This window comes from Bos indicus x Bos taurus, chromosome 18 (assembly GCF_003369695.1).
Source record: "Bos indicus x Bos taurus breed Angus x Brahman F1 hybrid chromosome 18, Bos_hybrid_MaternalHap_v2.0, whole genome shotgun sequence".
NCBI lineage: Eukaryota > Metazoa > Chordata > Mammalia > Artiodactyla > Bovidae > Bos > Bos indicus x Bos taurus.
In genome coordinates, this window is record NC_040093.1 from 25,636,370 (window position 1) to 25,648,893 (window position 12,524).

The 12,524-nt window shown below is 44.2% G+C and overlaps 1 pseudogene; it reads left to right on the top strand.

The window, feature by feature from the left end:
• The window catches only part of LOC113875337, a 39,985-nt pseudogene that overhangs the window by 2,042 nt on the left and 25,419 nt on the right, over positions 1–12,524 (top strand).

The window sequence follows — 12,524 nt, forward strand, 5'->3', positions numbered from 1 at the left end:
TTAAGAATTTTCTACAGTTTGTTGTGATCCACACAAAGTGAACTAACATATCTGTATTTTAAAACAGCATACAACAGCAGAAGATAGCAAGAGCCAATTTCAGAGCTATACGCAAGCAGGCCCTTTTGAGCAGGACCTTTGTGATTATGGAGATAAGGGAGAAGGCAAACCTCAGTTTTTTAGGACTTTTTCAAGGGTTGTTAGGAGTTTTAACTTCCAAGTTGACCCTAGATGAGTCTCCTGTAGAATTCTATGATTGTGGTGGCGTGAGCACTCCCTGAACTGCAGTTATTCCATAGTCCCTGATTACTAAATTCTTTTTAAAAAGCAAACAAACTACTTAATTGTCCTTAGGAAATAATTGTATATGTATGCAGAGAGATACCTGTCCTTACAGGTATGTTATTGTGATTGTTGTTTAGCAGAAATTTGAAAACTTTTGAAAATAAGGGATTAAACAAATGAAGTATGTGCTAATTAATTAGGTTAATTAAATGCATTATAATCACAGGATAAGCTTCAAAAATTCATATTCTTTGCCATCCCTGGAGATTCTTATTTAGTTGGTGGGGAGAAGGCAATGGCACCCCACTCCAGTACTCTTGCCTGTAAAATCCCATGGACGGAGGAGCCTGGTAGGCTGCAGTCCATGGGGTCGCTAGGAGTCGGACACGACTGAGCGACTTCCCTTTCACTTTTCACTTTCATGCATTGGAGAAGGAAATGGCAACCCACTCCAGTGTTCTTGCCTAGAGAATCCCAGGGACGGGGGAGCCTGGTGGGCTGCCGTCTATGGGGTCACACAGAGTCAGACACGACTGAAGCGACTTAACAGCAGCAAAGAATTTTCCCAGGTGATTTTGTTGAATAAGTTTGGAAACTATAGTATGGTATCTTTATATAACTTATATCATGGAATACCATGCAGCCATTAATCAAATGACGTTCTATTTTTTAAAAAGTGTTCAAAATATTAAAGTATATAACCAAATAGTACAAATAGTATATACACAAAAAGGATTGAAAAGAACTATAATAATATACTGAAAGTTTCTATACCTGTGTAAGTGAACTTGTGAGAGATTCTTTTTTTGTCCCTTTTCTAAATTTTACTCAGTGAAAATAAGACTTCCTTAAATTTTTTCTTTATAGCTTTGAAACACGGATACCCGTTTTTCCCACTAGCAGCCTTGCAAGCGATCCATGGGAAGTCAAGCTTTGTTAGTATCATGCAGGTGACTTTCCCCTATCCCTGAACAACTTATTGTAAAGAACTTCAAATATGCAGAAAAATGGAAAGAAGTCTATAGTGACTATTCTTATGCTCTTAGATTATACAGTTAACATTTTGTTATATTTGTACAAGTTTCTTTTGATTGCTGCTTTAAGACACTCAGGCTATTAGATTGAGCACTCAAAGAAAATTTCATATGCAAAGTCAAAAAGATTAAGCCTCAGCTATTAAATAAGTGCATATCCATGAAAATTAGGACACTTCTTGTAAATAAACACAACTAAATCAATAGAAATAATTTATCTAACAGCCTCTGACAATACAGTGGAAAAAAATTTTTTTTCTGCATTCCTTTTCCTCCACTTTTGGATTAAAGAAAGACATCGTTACTAGTAGAGTTTCTGCCATTCCTTTAAATGTAAGAAAAGGTAATGATCCTGAAGAAACACCAGCACACCTGCAGTGAGAGCATGGAAAGCTTTCATTTCAATGAAAGTTGCAATCCTCAAAGTTCAAAAAAGTCAGCATGTTATTTTATATATTGTACATACTTATATATGTGTATATACATAGATACACATATGTATATACACATTCATACACATATTTGTAAATTTTTATTCTGTGTTTCCTTTAAATGATTAAAGAGGGATAAGGCCTGTCTGTGCTGCTTTTCTACAACAGGAAGGCCTTGTCTGCAATGGGTTGGCAGCAGTACCTGCTTCCTAGGGTGCCTGTGAGCACCCAGTGAGATGATGCCCATGTTCAGTGGCGTGGCATAGATAGCACAGTTTGAGAAATGAGGGTTATTATCTTCCTCCCTACAAAGCTGAAAGTCCCTCAGGCTCAAGGTTATGAACATCCCTGGCCCTGCTTTGCCTCTGGTCTGTAAACTGGTCCAGATGTGGCACATGGACAAGAGGAGCTGGGAATGATGGTGGTGTCAGGGTGACCTGGACACAGCGGCCCCAGCGATCATTCTTTAGGCTTACTCGTGTCACTGCCCACTCTGGGAGATTGAAGAGACTAGGCAGTAAGGTCCTAGCGTGGACACTGGACGTTTCTTTCAGGCAAACCCTCTCCTGCTGGGTAACTGGGTGTTTTAGCTACAAGAAGCAAAGAACTGGCGTGTAAAGGAGGATGCCATGTCAATCTCTCTGGTCAAGAGGCAGTGCCACGCTCTAAATCAATTTCAGATCAGCCATTTAGGTTTTTGAATAGCAAGGACTATAATACATGTCATGTGTGGTCAAATTGCAGTGTCTGAAAGCCAGATCACTCAGTCAACATCCAGATGTCACACTTCAAGGCTACCTTGATCCCACAGGTCTAAAATGCAACTTTTATAGATCTGCCCAGTTCCCTGAAGAAATTTCATGCTGAGCTGAACCCCCTGGGAAATGCTTGGTTTTGGTTTTCATGATGCAGTATCTACATGGGATTCCCTGGTGGCTCAGTGGTAAAGATTTCTACCTGCAATGCTGGAGACCCAGGTTTGGTCTCTGGGTCAGGAAGATCCCCTGGAGAAGGAAATGGCAACCCACTCCAGTACTCGTGCCTGGGAAACCCACAGAAAGAGGAGCCTGGAGGGCTACAGTCCATGGGATCACAAAAGAGACACGATTGAGCAACTAAACAACAACATCTGAACACACAGGAGGCTCTTTGGGGTCTTAAGAGGTCTCCTTCGGTGGATGTGTGGGGTAGATCTTGAGGCACTTGAAGGATTTATAGGGAAACCTCTGTGGGCTTCATGGGCGTGTGTGCATGCAGCTCCTATTTCTCCTTACTTGTGCTTAACTTTGGGGGAGTTGTCATTGGCTCCTGGCTGAAGAGCTGTGTGTTTACATATGTGTGTGTCCAGGCTAGTTCAAAATGTGGGGAACTGGGAAGGAGAAGGAGCTGATATAACATCACCTCAAATGAATTGGGATGGACTGGAAAGTGAAGAGACCCCTGTTTTTTGTATTGAGTCTCAAAGCCCTATGGGAAGTAGGGGTGGTCTTCTCCCTTCTCTTCTGTTCTTTAATATACACCATACAGCTTCAGTTCAGTCACTCAGTCGTGTCCAACTCTTTACGACCCCGTAAATTGCAGCACGCCAGGCCTCCCTGTCCATCACCAACTCCTAGAGTTCACTCAAACTCACGTCCATTGAGTCAGTAATGCCATCCATTCATCCCATCTTCTGTCGTCCCCTTCTCCTCCTGCCCTTAATCCTTCCCAGCATCAGAGTCTTTTCCAATGAGTCAACTCTTTGCATGAGGTGGCCAAAGTACTGGAGCTTCAGCTTTAGCATCATTCCTTCCAAAGAACACCCAGGGCTGATCTCCTTTAGAATGGACTGGTTGGATCTCCTTGCAGTCCAAGGGACTCTCAAGAGTCTTCTCCAACACCACACTTCAAAAGCATCAATTCTTTGGCGCTCAGCTTTCTTCACAGTCCAACTCTCACATCCATACATGACTACTGGAAAAACCAAAGCCTTGACTAGACCGACCTTTGTTGGCAAAGTAATGTCTCTGCTTTTGAATATGCTATCTAGGTTGGTCATAACTTTTCTTCCAAGGAGTAAGCGTCTTTTAATTTCATGGCTGCAGTCACCATCTGCAGTGATTTTGGAGCCTCCAAAAATAAAGTCTGACACTGTTTCCACTGTTTCCCCATCTATTTCCCATGAAGTGATGGGACATACAGCTTAAGATGTAAAAAAAAAAAAAAAAAAAAAAACAAAACAAACAAAAAACATGGTATATAGGACATGGGAACTGTGACCATAATCAAGAGAAAAGAATGGCCACTACTAGAACTGTAGATGACCCAGATGTTTGAATTGAAAGACACAGCCTTTAAAAACTATTATAGGACTTGCCTGTTGGGACAGTGGATAAGAATCCACTTGCCAGAGCAGGGGACACAGGTTTTATCCCTGATCTGGGGAAGTTTCCACATGCTGCGGAGCAACTAAGCTTGTGAGCTTCAGCTACTGAAGCCTGTGCACTCGGCCCACGAGCCACACCTGCCGAGCCCGCGTGCTGCAACTATCGAAGCCCGTGCACCTAGAGCCGAGCCTGTGCTCAGCAGCAAGAGAAGCCACCACAGTGAAAAGCCACGCACTGCATGAAGAGTAGCCCCTGTCTCTGGAACTAGGGAAAGCCCATGCACAGCAACAACAACCCAGCACGACCAAAGAAATAATAAAGAAATAAAATGGAATACTATTACAAATACATCAAATAGCTTAGAGGAAAAGAAGGGGGAAAATGGGTGTAAAGATGAGGAATTTCAGCAGAGATGTGGGAATTCGGAGCTGAAGAAAACACTTTCCATGTTCCCTGTGATGGAGCAATATTGCAGTTGCTTGCGTGTTCAAACTTAACATTTTCATAACTACTGAGAATATGTTCCACATTCACCCTTCTTTTTAAATCATCTGATAAACATTTGTCTCGTGTAAGCCCCGAGGTTTCTCTAGACCCTTGTGTTTTGCTTGAAGGAGTCCTGGGGACTCTTATTTCAGCTCTCGTGTAACCTGGTGCTAGAGGACTCAGGTCCTGGGAAAGGTCCTCCATGTGCCCTCTGTCCCTGGGGCTGCTCCACCTGGATGGGAGCCCTCTGAGCAGTCTCAGGCATCTGAAGCCCTGGGACGTGGAGCTGGCCAGCAGGAGAATGATTCAGGCTGGACTCTGAATTGTTTTCTATCTTCCCCGTATTACCCACATTCACAAGGCTGTCAGTGAAGTATTGGTGACCAGGCCCTCTTTATTCAGAGCGCTAGTCTTCCGTCAGGGCTTGGGGGCTGGGTGCTGCAGCCCTCTTTGTGAGCTTGGAGTGGCTTCTCTGTCTCAGGCCTTTGGATTCGGTGGGGACCCCCAGGAGCTAAATGTATTGATGGAGGATACATCTTTAACACACACCTGGACACCTGTTGATCTTTGCTTTTGGAGCATCAGTGAAGGAGGCCTCCACACTTTGCCCATAGGAGCCAAGAGGAGGGCTTCAGTCAGCCTGACACTGGGTTGGGCAGTATGAGAACCTGAGGTGGGGGAGGCTCCAGGTGTCAAAGAAAGGACATATATATATATATATATATATATATATATATATAATATTTGTACATTGAATTTTTAATCTGTTCTATATTTCTTCTGCCCTGTGCTCGTTGACTTAGGTATCAAAGAAAGCTATGAAGTCCTCCTCAAGGGAAAAAACCCTCCCCTAGTGGGAAAAAATGCCTTTTTGAAAAAGTTCACAATAAATTCTACCAAGAAATGATAGTCGGTGGTCTCAGCATACTTAATGCTGTGTATAATCCTAGTAACGACATTGAAAGGGCTGGAACGTGTTCCTGGTGGGAGAGAAGGCTGCTGGCAAAGTGATGATTGTAAAGTAATGCTGTTACAGTGGACACACGGGGACATCTGGGAAGGCGTCCTCTTGTACACAGTTCATCTCCCTTCTCACAACATAGATCTGATGGCTGCGTGCAGCTTGGTTGAGCTGATTGCCAAGGACTGACCCAGTGGCCAGGCTCCCGTTGGATTCTGATCTTTGCTTCTCTTGCTTTCCCATTCTGTCCAATCCCAGAAAGCTCCTCTTCGTCCTCAAGGACATGGACAACATGGAGACTGATCTGACTGTCGATCATGAATCCGCCGTGTGCGGCGAGAGCAGAAAGCAGGTGTCGCTGACGCTGCTCCTGTCCTGTTTGGTGAAAAGAAAGATGGTGCCAGGCTCCTCATTCCTTGTCCCCTCCCGGCCTGAACATGAGGCTGCCAGGAGAGCATTCACAAAGGAGAACAACTACTCCGTGACCCTGAAGTTCCCCAATGAAAAGAGGAGGAAGTACTTCACCTTATTCTTCAAGGACAGATGGAAGGCCCTGACTGCCCTCAGCTGGTGCAAGAGAAGGATGCGTTTGTGGACCTGTGCCACGTGCCCAGCTTATGCTGGGTCACTTGCATGGCCCTAAGTTGGCAGATGGAGACGGGATGATGGGAAATTCTCATGCCAAATGCTTACTGACTTATATGCCTGCTTTCTTTCCAACACACTGGCATGGAAGTCTGCAGTTAGCGCCCGTCGGTGCTGCCGAGTCCTCCTGGAGTGCCAGTGTTTGCTGGCCTTGGAAGGGTTGTGTCATCCTGTGTTTTAGTAATGGGGACCTCGGGAGTGCTGGGTTTACTGCTGCTCATGTTCCTGAGTTGAAGGCCCTGAAGATTCTTTTGCCAAGCAGCAACCATAAAGACCATCACATGTTCGTACACTTGAAAATCCAGGAGTCGTACATCCATAGCATATATGCTGATATTAACTGAGTGTCTGATTCCTTCCATCTGTGAATTGTATAAAGAGAGAAGAGAAAGACACAATGACTTTAGCCCGGTAATTACTTCTGTTTTCGGTCTTCTTAATGAGAAAAATTTTTGAGACAGCCTTTGACTATCACCTGTTGACAGGAGAATTTAATCAGTACTTCCTAGAGAAAATGAAATAATTTGGGTGATAATCCAAAAGCAGTGGAGCACCACATGCCTCTGTTCTGTTGTCTCGTTGAGAATCAGGATGAAGAATTTGTAAAACGGATAACGGGCTCTATTTTAGAAGTTACCACTTATATTCAAAAACACAAAGATCTCTTGGTTTCATTATATTGTCTGGAGCATTGCCATTTTCTACAGAAAACTGAGTTGAGTATTCAATACATCTTTAAAGACACACAGCCAAAAAGGCTAACTTCCAGGTGAGTTTTCTTTTCTTTCTTTTTTAAAAAAAATTTTAAGGATTTAAATTATTACTTTGGCCACCTGATGCCAAGAACTGACTCATTGGAAAAGCCCCTGATGCTGGGAAAAATTGAGGGCAGGAGGAGAAGGGGACGACAGAGGATGAGATGGCTAGATGGCATCACCGGCTCAATGGACATGGGTTTGGGTGGACTCCTGGAGTTGGTGATGGACAGGGAGGCCTGGCGTGCTGCGGTTCATGGGGTCGCAAAGAGTTGGACACAACTGAGTGACTGAACTCAAATGAATTATTACTTAAATATTTTAAATTTATTTTAATTGGGGGATAATTGCTTTACAACGTTCTGTTGGTTTCTGCCGTATAGCAACACGCATCAGCCGTAGATACGTATATGTCTCCTCTCTCTTGAACCTCCCCCCCACCTCCTACCCCATCCCGCCCCTCTTGGTCATCACAGAGCATTGGATTTGAGCTCCCTGTGTCATACAGCAGATTCCCACTGGCTATCTGATTTTCCACATGGTAACGTATGTTTCCATGCTATTCTCTCAGTTCGTCCCACCCTCTTCTTCCCCTGCTGTGCTCACAAGTCTGTTCTCTGTGTCTGCATCTCTCTCCTGCTCTGCAAATCGGTTCATCAGTAACATCTTTCTAGATCCATATATATGTGTTAATATATGATATTTTTTTTTCTTTCTGACTTACTTCACTCTGTATAATAGCTCTAGGTTCATCCACCTCATTAGAACCGACTCAAATGCTTTCCTTTTTATGGCTGAGTAATATTCCATTGTATATATGTACTGCAACTTCTTTATCCAGTCACCTGTCAATGGACATATAGGTTGCTTCCATGTCCTAGAATAATGCTGCGATGAACACTGGGATACATGTGTCTGTGTGTCTGGGCACAGGTGGAGTCCTCTAAAAAAAGTTGCTCATTCCTGTATTCCTAAGGCCTGCCCATAATTCTACTGCTTGTTGACTATAACAAGAGACTGAAGGCCATGAAGAAATTGATCTAGTCTCTTATTGAACCAATGATTTTTAAAATCTCTCTATTTCTGTTTAACTCAGGGTTTCTGGGTTAAATGTCAATATTAATGACATTTTGAGCCAGATAATTCTTTGTGGTCAGGGACTGCCCTGTTCAGTAGTAATACTGACCTCTACCCACAAGAAAACACTAGAACTTATTCCCTCTCTCCAGTGGTGATGATAAAACATATCTTCAGACATTGCCAAGTGTCCAAAACGTCCCTTCTTTAAGAATCACTGGTTTGACCTCTGCTTTTCAGTTGTGCAGAGGAACTGAAGTCACGCTCATGAATTTCTTAGAGATGTTCATAGTTGTACGAGTCATGCTTGCGAATTTCTTAGAGATGTTCATAGTTGTAGGTAACGTGCAACGTGTGTCATTCATATTGATGTTTCTTAATAATGAGCATCCTCACACTCAAAGACGCTGCCCTCCATAAGTTGTATCTCGCCTGCCTACAGACGCAGTGACTACTGATGCTTTTGTGGGTCTATCGTCTTTCACACTTCACCATACTTTATTTCTTCCAAGTATTAAGTCTGAGTCAGGTAACAGGCACTCTCCAAAGATATTTTATTTACTTACTTATGTACTTATTTATTTACTTTTTAAAGATTTATTTATTTATTTTGTTTTTGGCTGTGCTGGGTGTTCATTGCTGTGCGGGCTTTTCTCACTGTGGCGAGTGGGAGCTCCCCTCCAGCTGCAGTGCATGGGCTCCTCATTGTGGTGGCTTCTCTTGTTTCGGAGCGCAGGCTCTCGGGCGCTCAGGCTTCAGTGGTTGCAGCACTTGGGCTCAGTAGCTGTGGCTCCCGGGCTCTAGAGTGCAGGCTCAATAGTTGTGGTGCACGGGTTTAGTTGCTCTGCAGTACGTGGGATCTTCCCGGACCAGAGATTGAACCCATGTCACTTGCATTGCAAGGAGGATTATTAACCACTGGACCACCAGGGAAGGCCCCTTATTCATTTACTTACTTATTTGCCTGTCTGCAAGCCACACAACTTGTGGGATCTTAGTTCCCCAACAAAGACTCTAACTCACACCCTCGGCAGTGAAAGTGCAGAGTCCTGACCACTGGCCCTCCAGAGAATTCCCTGAGAAGATAGTTTAGAGTAGGTGTTATCTTTGAAATGGCTGGAGTTGAATTTGTTCCTCTAGAGAATGATGTTTTTCCTCCAAGTAGTACAATGAGGACCCTTGCCTGTTGGAGAGACCTCTGCAACCTACTGCACACTAAGGAGAGCCTCTGGGAGCTGGAAATCCATAACAGTGACCTTGATGACATGTCAGAACGGATCCTGTGAAAGCTCTGAAACATCCCTGCTGTCGCCTTCAGATACTCTGGTAGGTGCTGGTTTACCCCACCTCAGATGTTCCCCCGGGAATAATAGTTACCCCCTTCCATCTCTGGGTTTCCCAGGTGGCTCAATGGTAAAGAATCCGCCTGCCAATGCAGGAAGATGTGGGTTCCATCCCTGGGTCTGGATGATCCCCTGGAGAAGGAAATGGCAGTCCACTCCAGAATTCTTGCCTGGGAAATCCCATGGTCAGAGGAGCCTTGTGGGCTGTAGTCCGTGAAGTCACAAAGAGTTGGACAGGACTGACTGAGCATGCATGCATCTATTTATCTGCACCAAGCCTTAGTTGCGGCATGCGAGCTCTTACTGATGGCATGTGGTTCCTAGTTCCCTGACTGGGGATTGAATCTGGGCCCCCTGTATTGGGAGTGCAGAGTCTTAGCCACTGGACCACCAGGGAAGTCCCCATCTCCCCATATTTGAAAGGCTTCCTATCAGAGCCTGGTATAGATCGAATAGAATATTCTTCATACATAGCTTATGTTACAAATGGTTATCTGACATTGAGATGATCAGCGGAGAAGTTCTTTTCCCCTGTTGTCATTGTTCAGTCATTCAGTCATGTCCGGCTCTTTGCAACCCCATGGACTACAGCACACCAGCCTTCCCTGTCTCTCACCATCTCCTGGAGTTTGCCCGAGTTCATGTCCATTGAATCAGTGATGGTATACAACCATCTCATCCTCTCTCATCCCCTTCTCCTCCTGCCTTTACTCTTTCCCAGCATCAGGGTCTTTTCCAATAAGTCAACTCTGTGCATCAGATAATCAAAGTATTGGAGCTTCAGGCTTCAGCATCAGTCCTTCCAATGAATATTCAGGATTGATTTCCTTTAGGATTAACTGATTTGATCTCCTTATAGTCCAAGAAATACATATCTATTCCTTTTCAAATTCTTTTTTCCCATTTAAGGTAATGCATAATATTGAACAGAGTTCCCTGTGCTCTACAGTAGGTCCTTGGACAACCTGACTTTGAAATTAACAGACATCCCCTGACCTGGCTGGGAGTCTGAGGTGGAGAGCAACATGGGATAAACGCTGAGAATCTGTTTTGGCCTGAAGAGGGAGGGCAGGAAGAATGACACAGAGAAGAGGCGCATACTCTGTGTGGGACCGAGGCTGCAACTCTCCCGCGGTTTTGTCTTTCTGCAGGTTGACCTATGTCTCGGTGGGTACCCGGTTTGAAGACGTGTTCAAGTCTATTGTTCATAACCAGAATCTGATGTCCCTGAGCCTGGACCGTGTACCGCATTCCCTAGAGATGGTCTCACCTTTGGGTGAGGCCTTGGAGAATCCAGTTCATAGCATACACAGCACCTGAGGTGAGTTATTCCCTGTTGGGTGCTCACTGTCTGCAGGAGGGGGATGGCCGGACGTTGGCGGGCACAGGTACCCTTTCGATCATTCTTATTTGTCGTTCAGTCGCTCAGTTGCATCCAGCTCTTTGCGACCCTGTGGACTGTACCTGCCGGGCTCCTCTGTCCATGGGGCTCTCCAGGCAAGAATACTGGAGTGGGTTGCCATGTCCTTCTCCAGGGGATCTTCCCAACCCAGAGATCAAATCCATGTCTCCTGCATTGGCAGGCGGATTCTTTACCATCTGAGCCACCAGGGAAGCCCCCGCTTTAGATCATACCACCTGATATTTCTCCTGGATGCCTCTCATTCCTTAAATTTTTTAAGCACATGGCTTGTGTCTCTCCCAACATTTATCCCTGTCATTTTGGATGGTTTCGATTTCTACATGGATGATTTTTCTTTTTTCTTTTTAATTGGAGGATAACTGCCTTACAGTGTTGCCTTGGTGTCTACCGTACATCATCGTGAATTAGCCGTAAGTACGCATTTGCCCCTTCCCTCTGAGCCTCCCTCTCTGGGTCATCACAGAGCACCAGGCTGGGCTTCTTGTATTGTACAGCAGCTTCCCGCTAGTTGTACATGGATGATCTCTTCTATAACTTGGCCTCTCACTTCTTTGACCTGTATGTCTCTAATCATTCTTGTCCCTCTGCCCAAAATTCTCAGGCATAGAACACCCTGGTCAAACCTTAGGGCCTGGGGCTTCCCCAGAGGTTCAGTGGCTGGGACTCCACGCTTCCACTGTAGCAGGCACGAGTTTGATCCCTGGTTGGGGAACTGAGGTCCTGCTTTTCTATTTTGTGGCCAAACATATAAAAATAAGTAAAGAAATAATAAAGAAATAAAAAAAACTACCTTAGAACCTGCCTATATATAAAGTAGATAATCAATAAGAACCTACTCTATAGCACAGGGAACTCTACTCAATATTCTGTAATAACCTATATGGGAAAAGAACAGTTATATTTATATGTATAACTGAATCATTTTGCTATATACCTGAAACAGAGCATTATAAATCAACTATACTCCAATATAAAATAAAAATTTAAAAACTTAAAAAACCTCCTTAGAGTCTGCCTGGTGGAAATTTTTTAATATTTATTTATTTCAATGGGAGGCTAGTTACTTTACAATATTGTAGTGGTTTTTGTCATACATTCACATGAATCAGCCACGGGTGTACATGCGTTCCCCATCCTGAAACTCCCTCCCACCTCCCTCCCCATCCCATCCCTCAGGGTCATCCCAGTGCACCAGCCCTAAGCACCCTGTCTGATGGAAATATTAAGCAAGTCAGAAAGATAATTTAACATCTTTGAGTAGCCACATTTGGGGAAAAAAAAGTAACAGGTAAAATTAGTTTTAATATCTTAACATCAAATTCAGTTCAGTTCAGTCACTCAGTCATGTCCGACTCTTTGAGACCCCATGGACTGCAGCACACCAGGCTTCCCTGTCCATCACCAACTCCTGGAGCCTGCTCAAACCCATATCCATTTAGTCAGTGATGCCTTCCAACCCTCTCATCCTCTGTCGTCCCCTTCTCCTCCTGCCTTCAATCTTTCCCAGCATCAGGGTCTTTTCCGATGAATCAGCTCTTAGCATAAGGTGGCCAAAGTATTGGAGCTTCAAAGCCATGGATACCTGGAAAAGAATATACTACTTCTGAGTTTCCCACAAATAGATAGCTTAGTAAGTTAATGTGAATATTTTTCAAGAATGACAGCAGTAGAAAAAAAATCTTTTCACAACCCCCAGAAGTCCTACTTTGTGCCCTAGG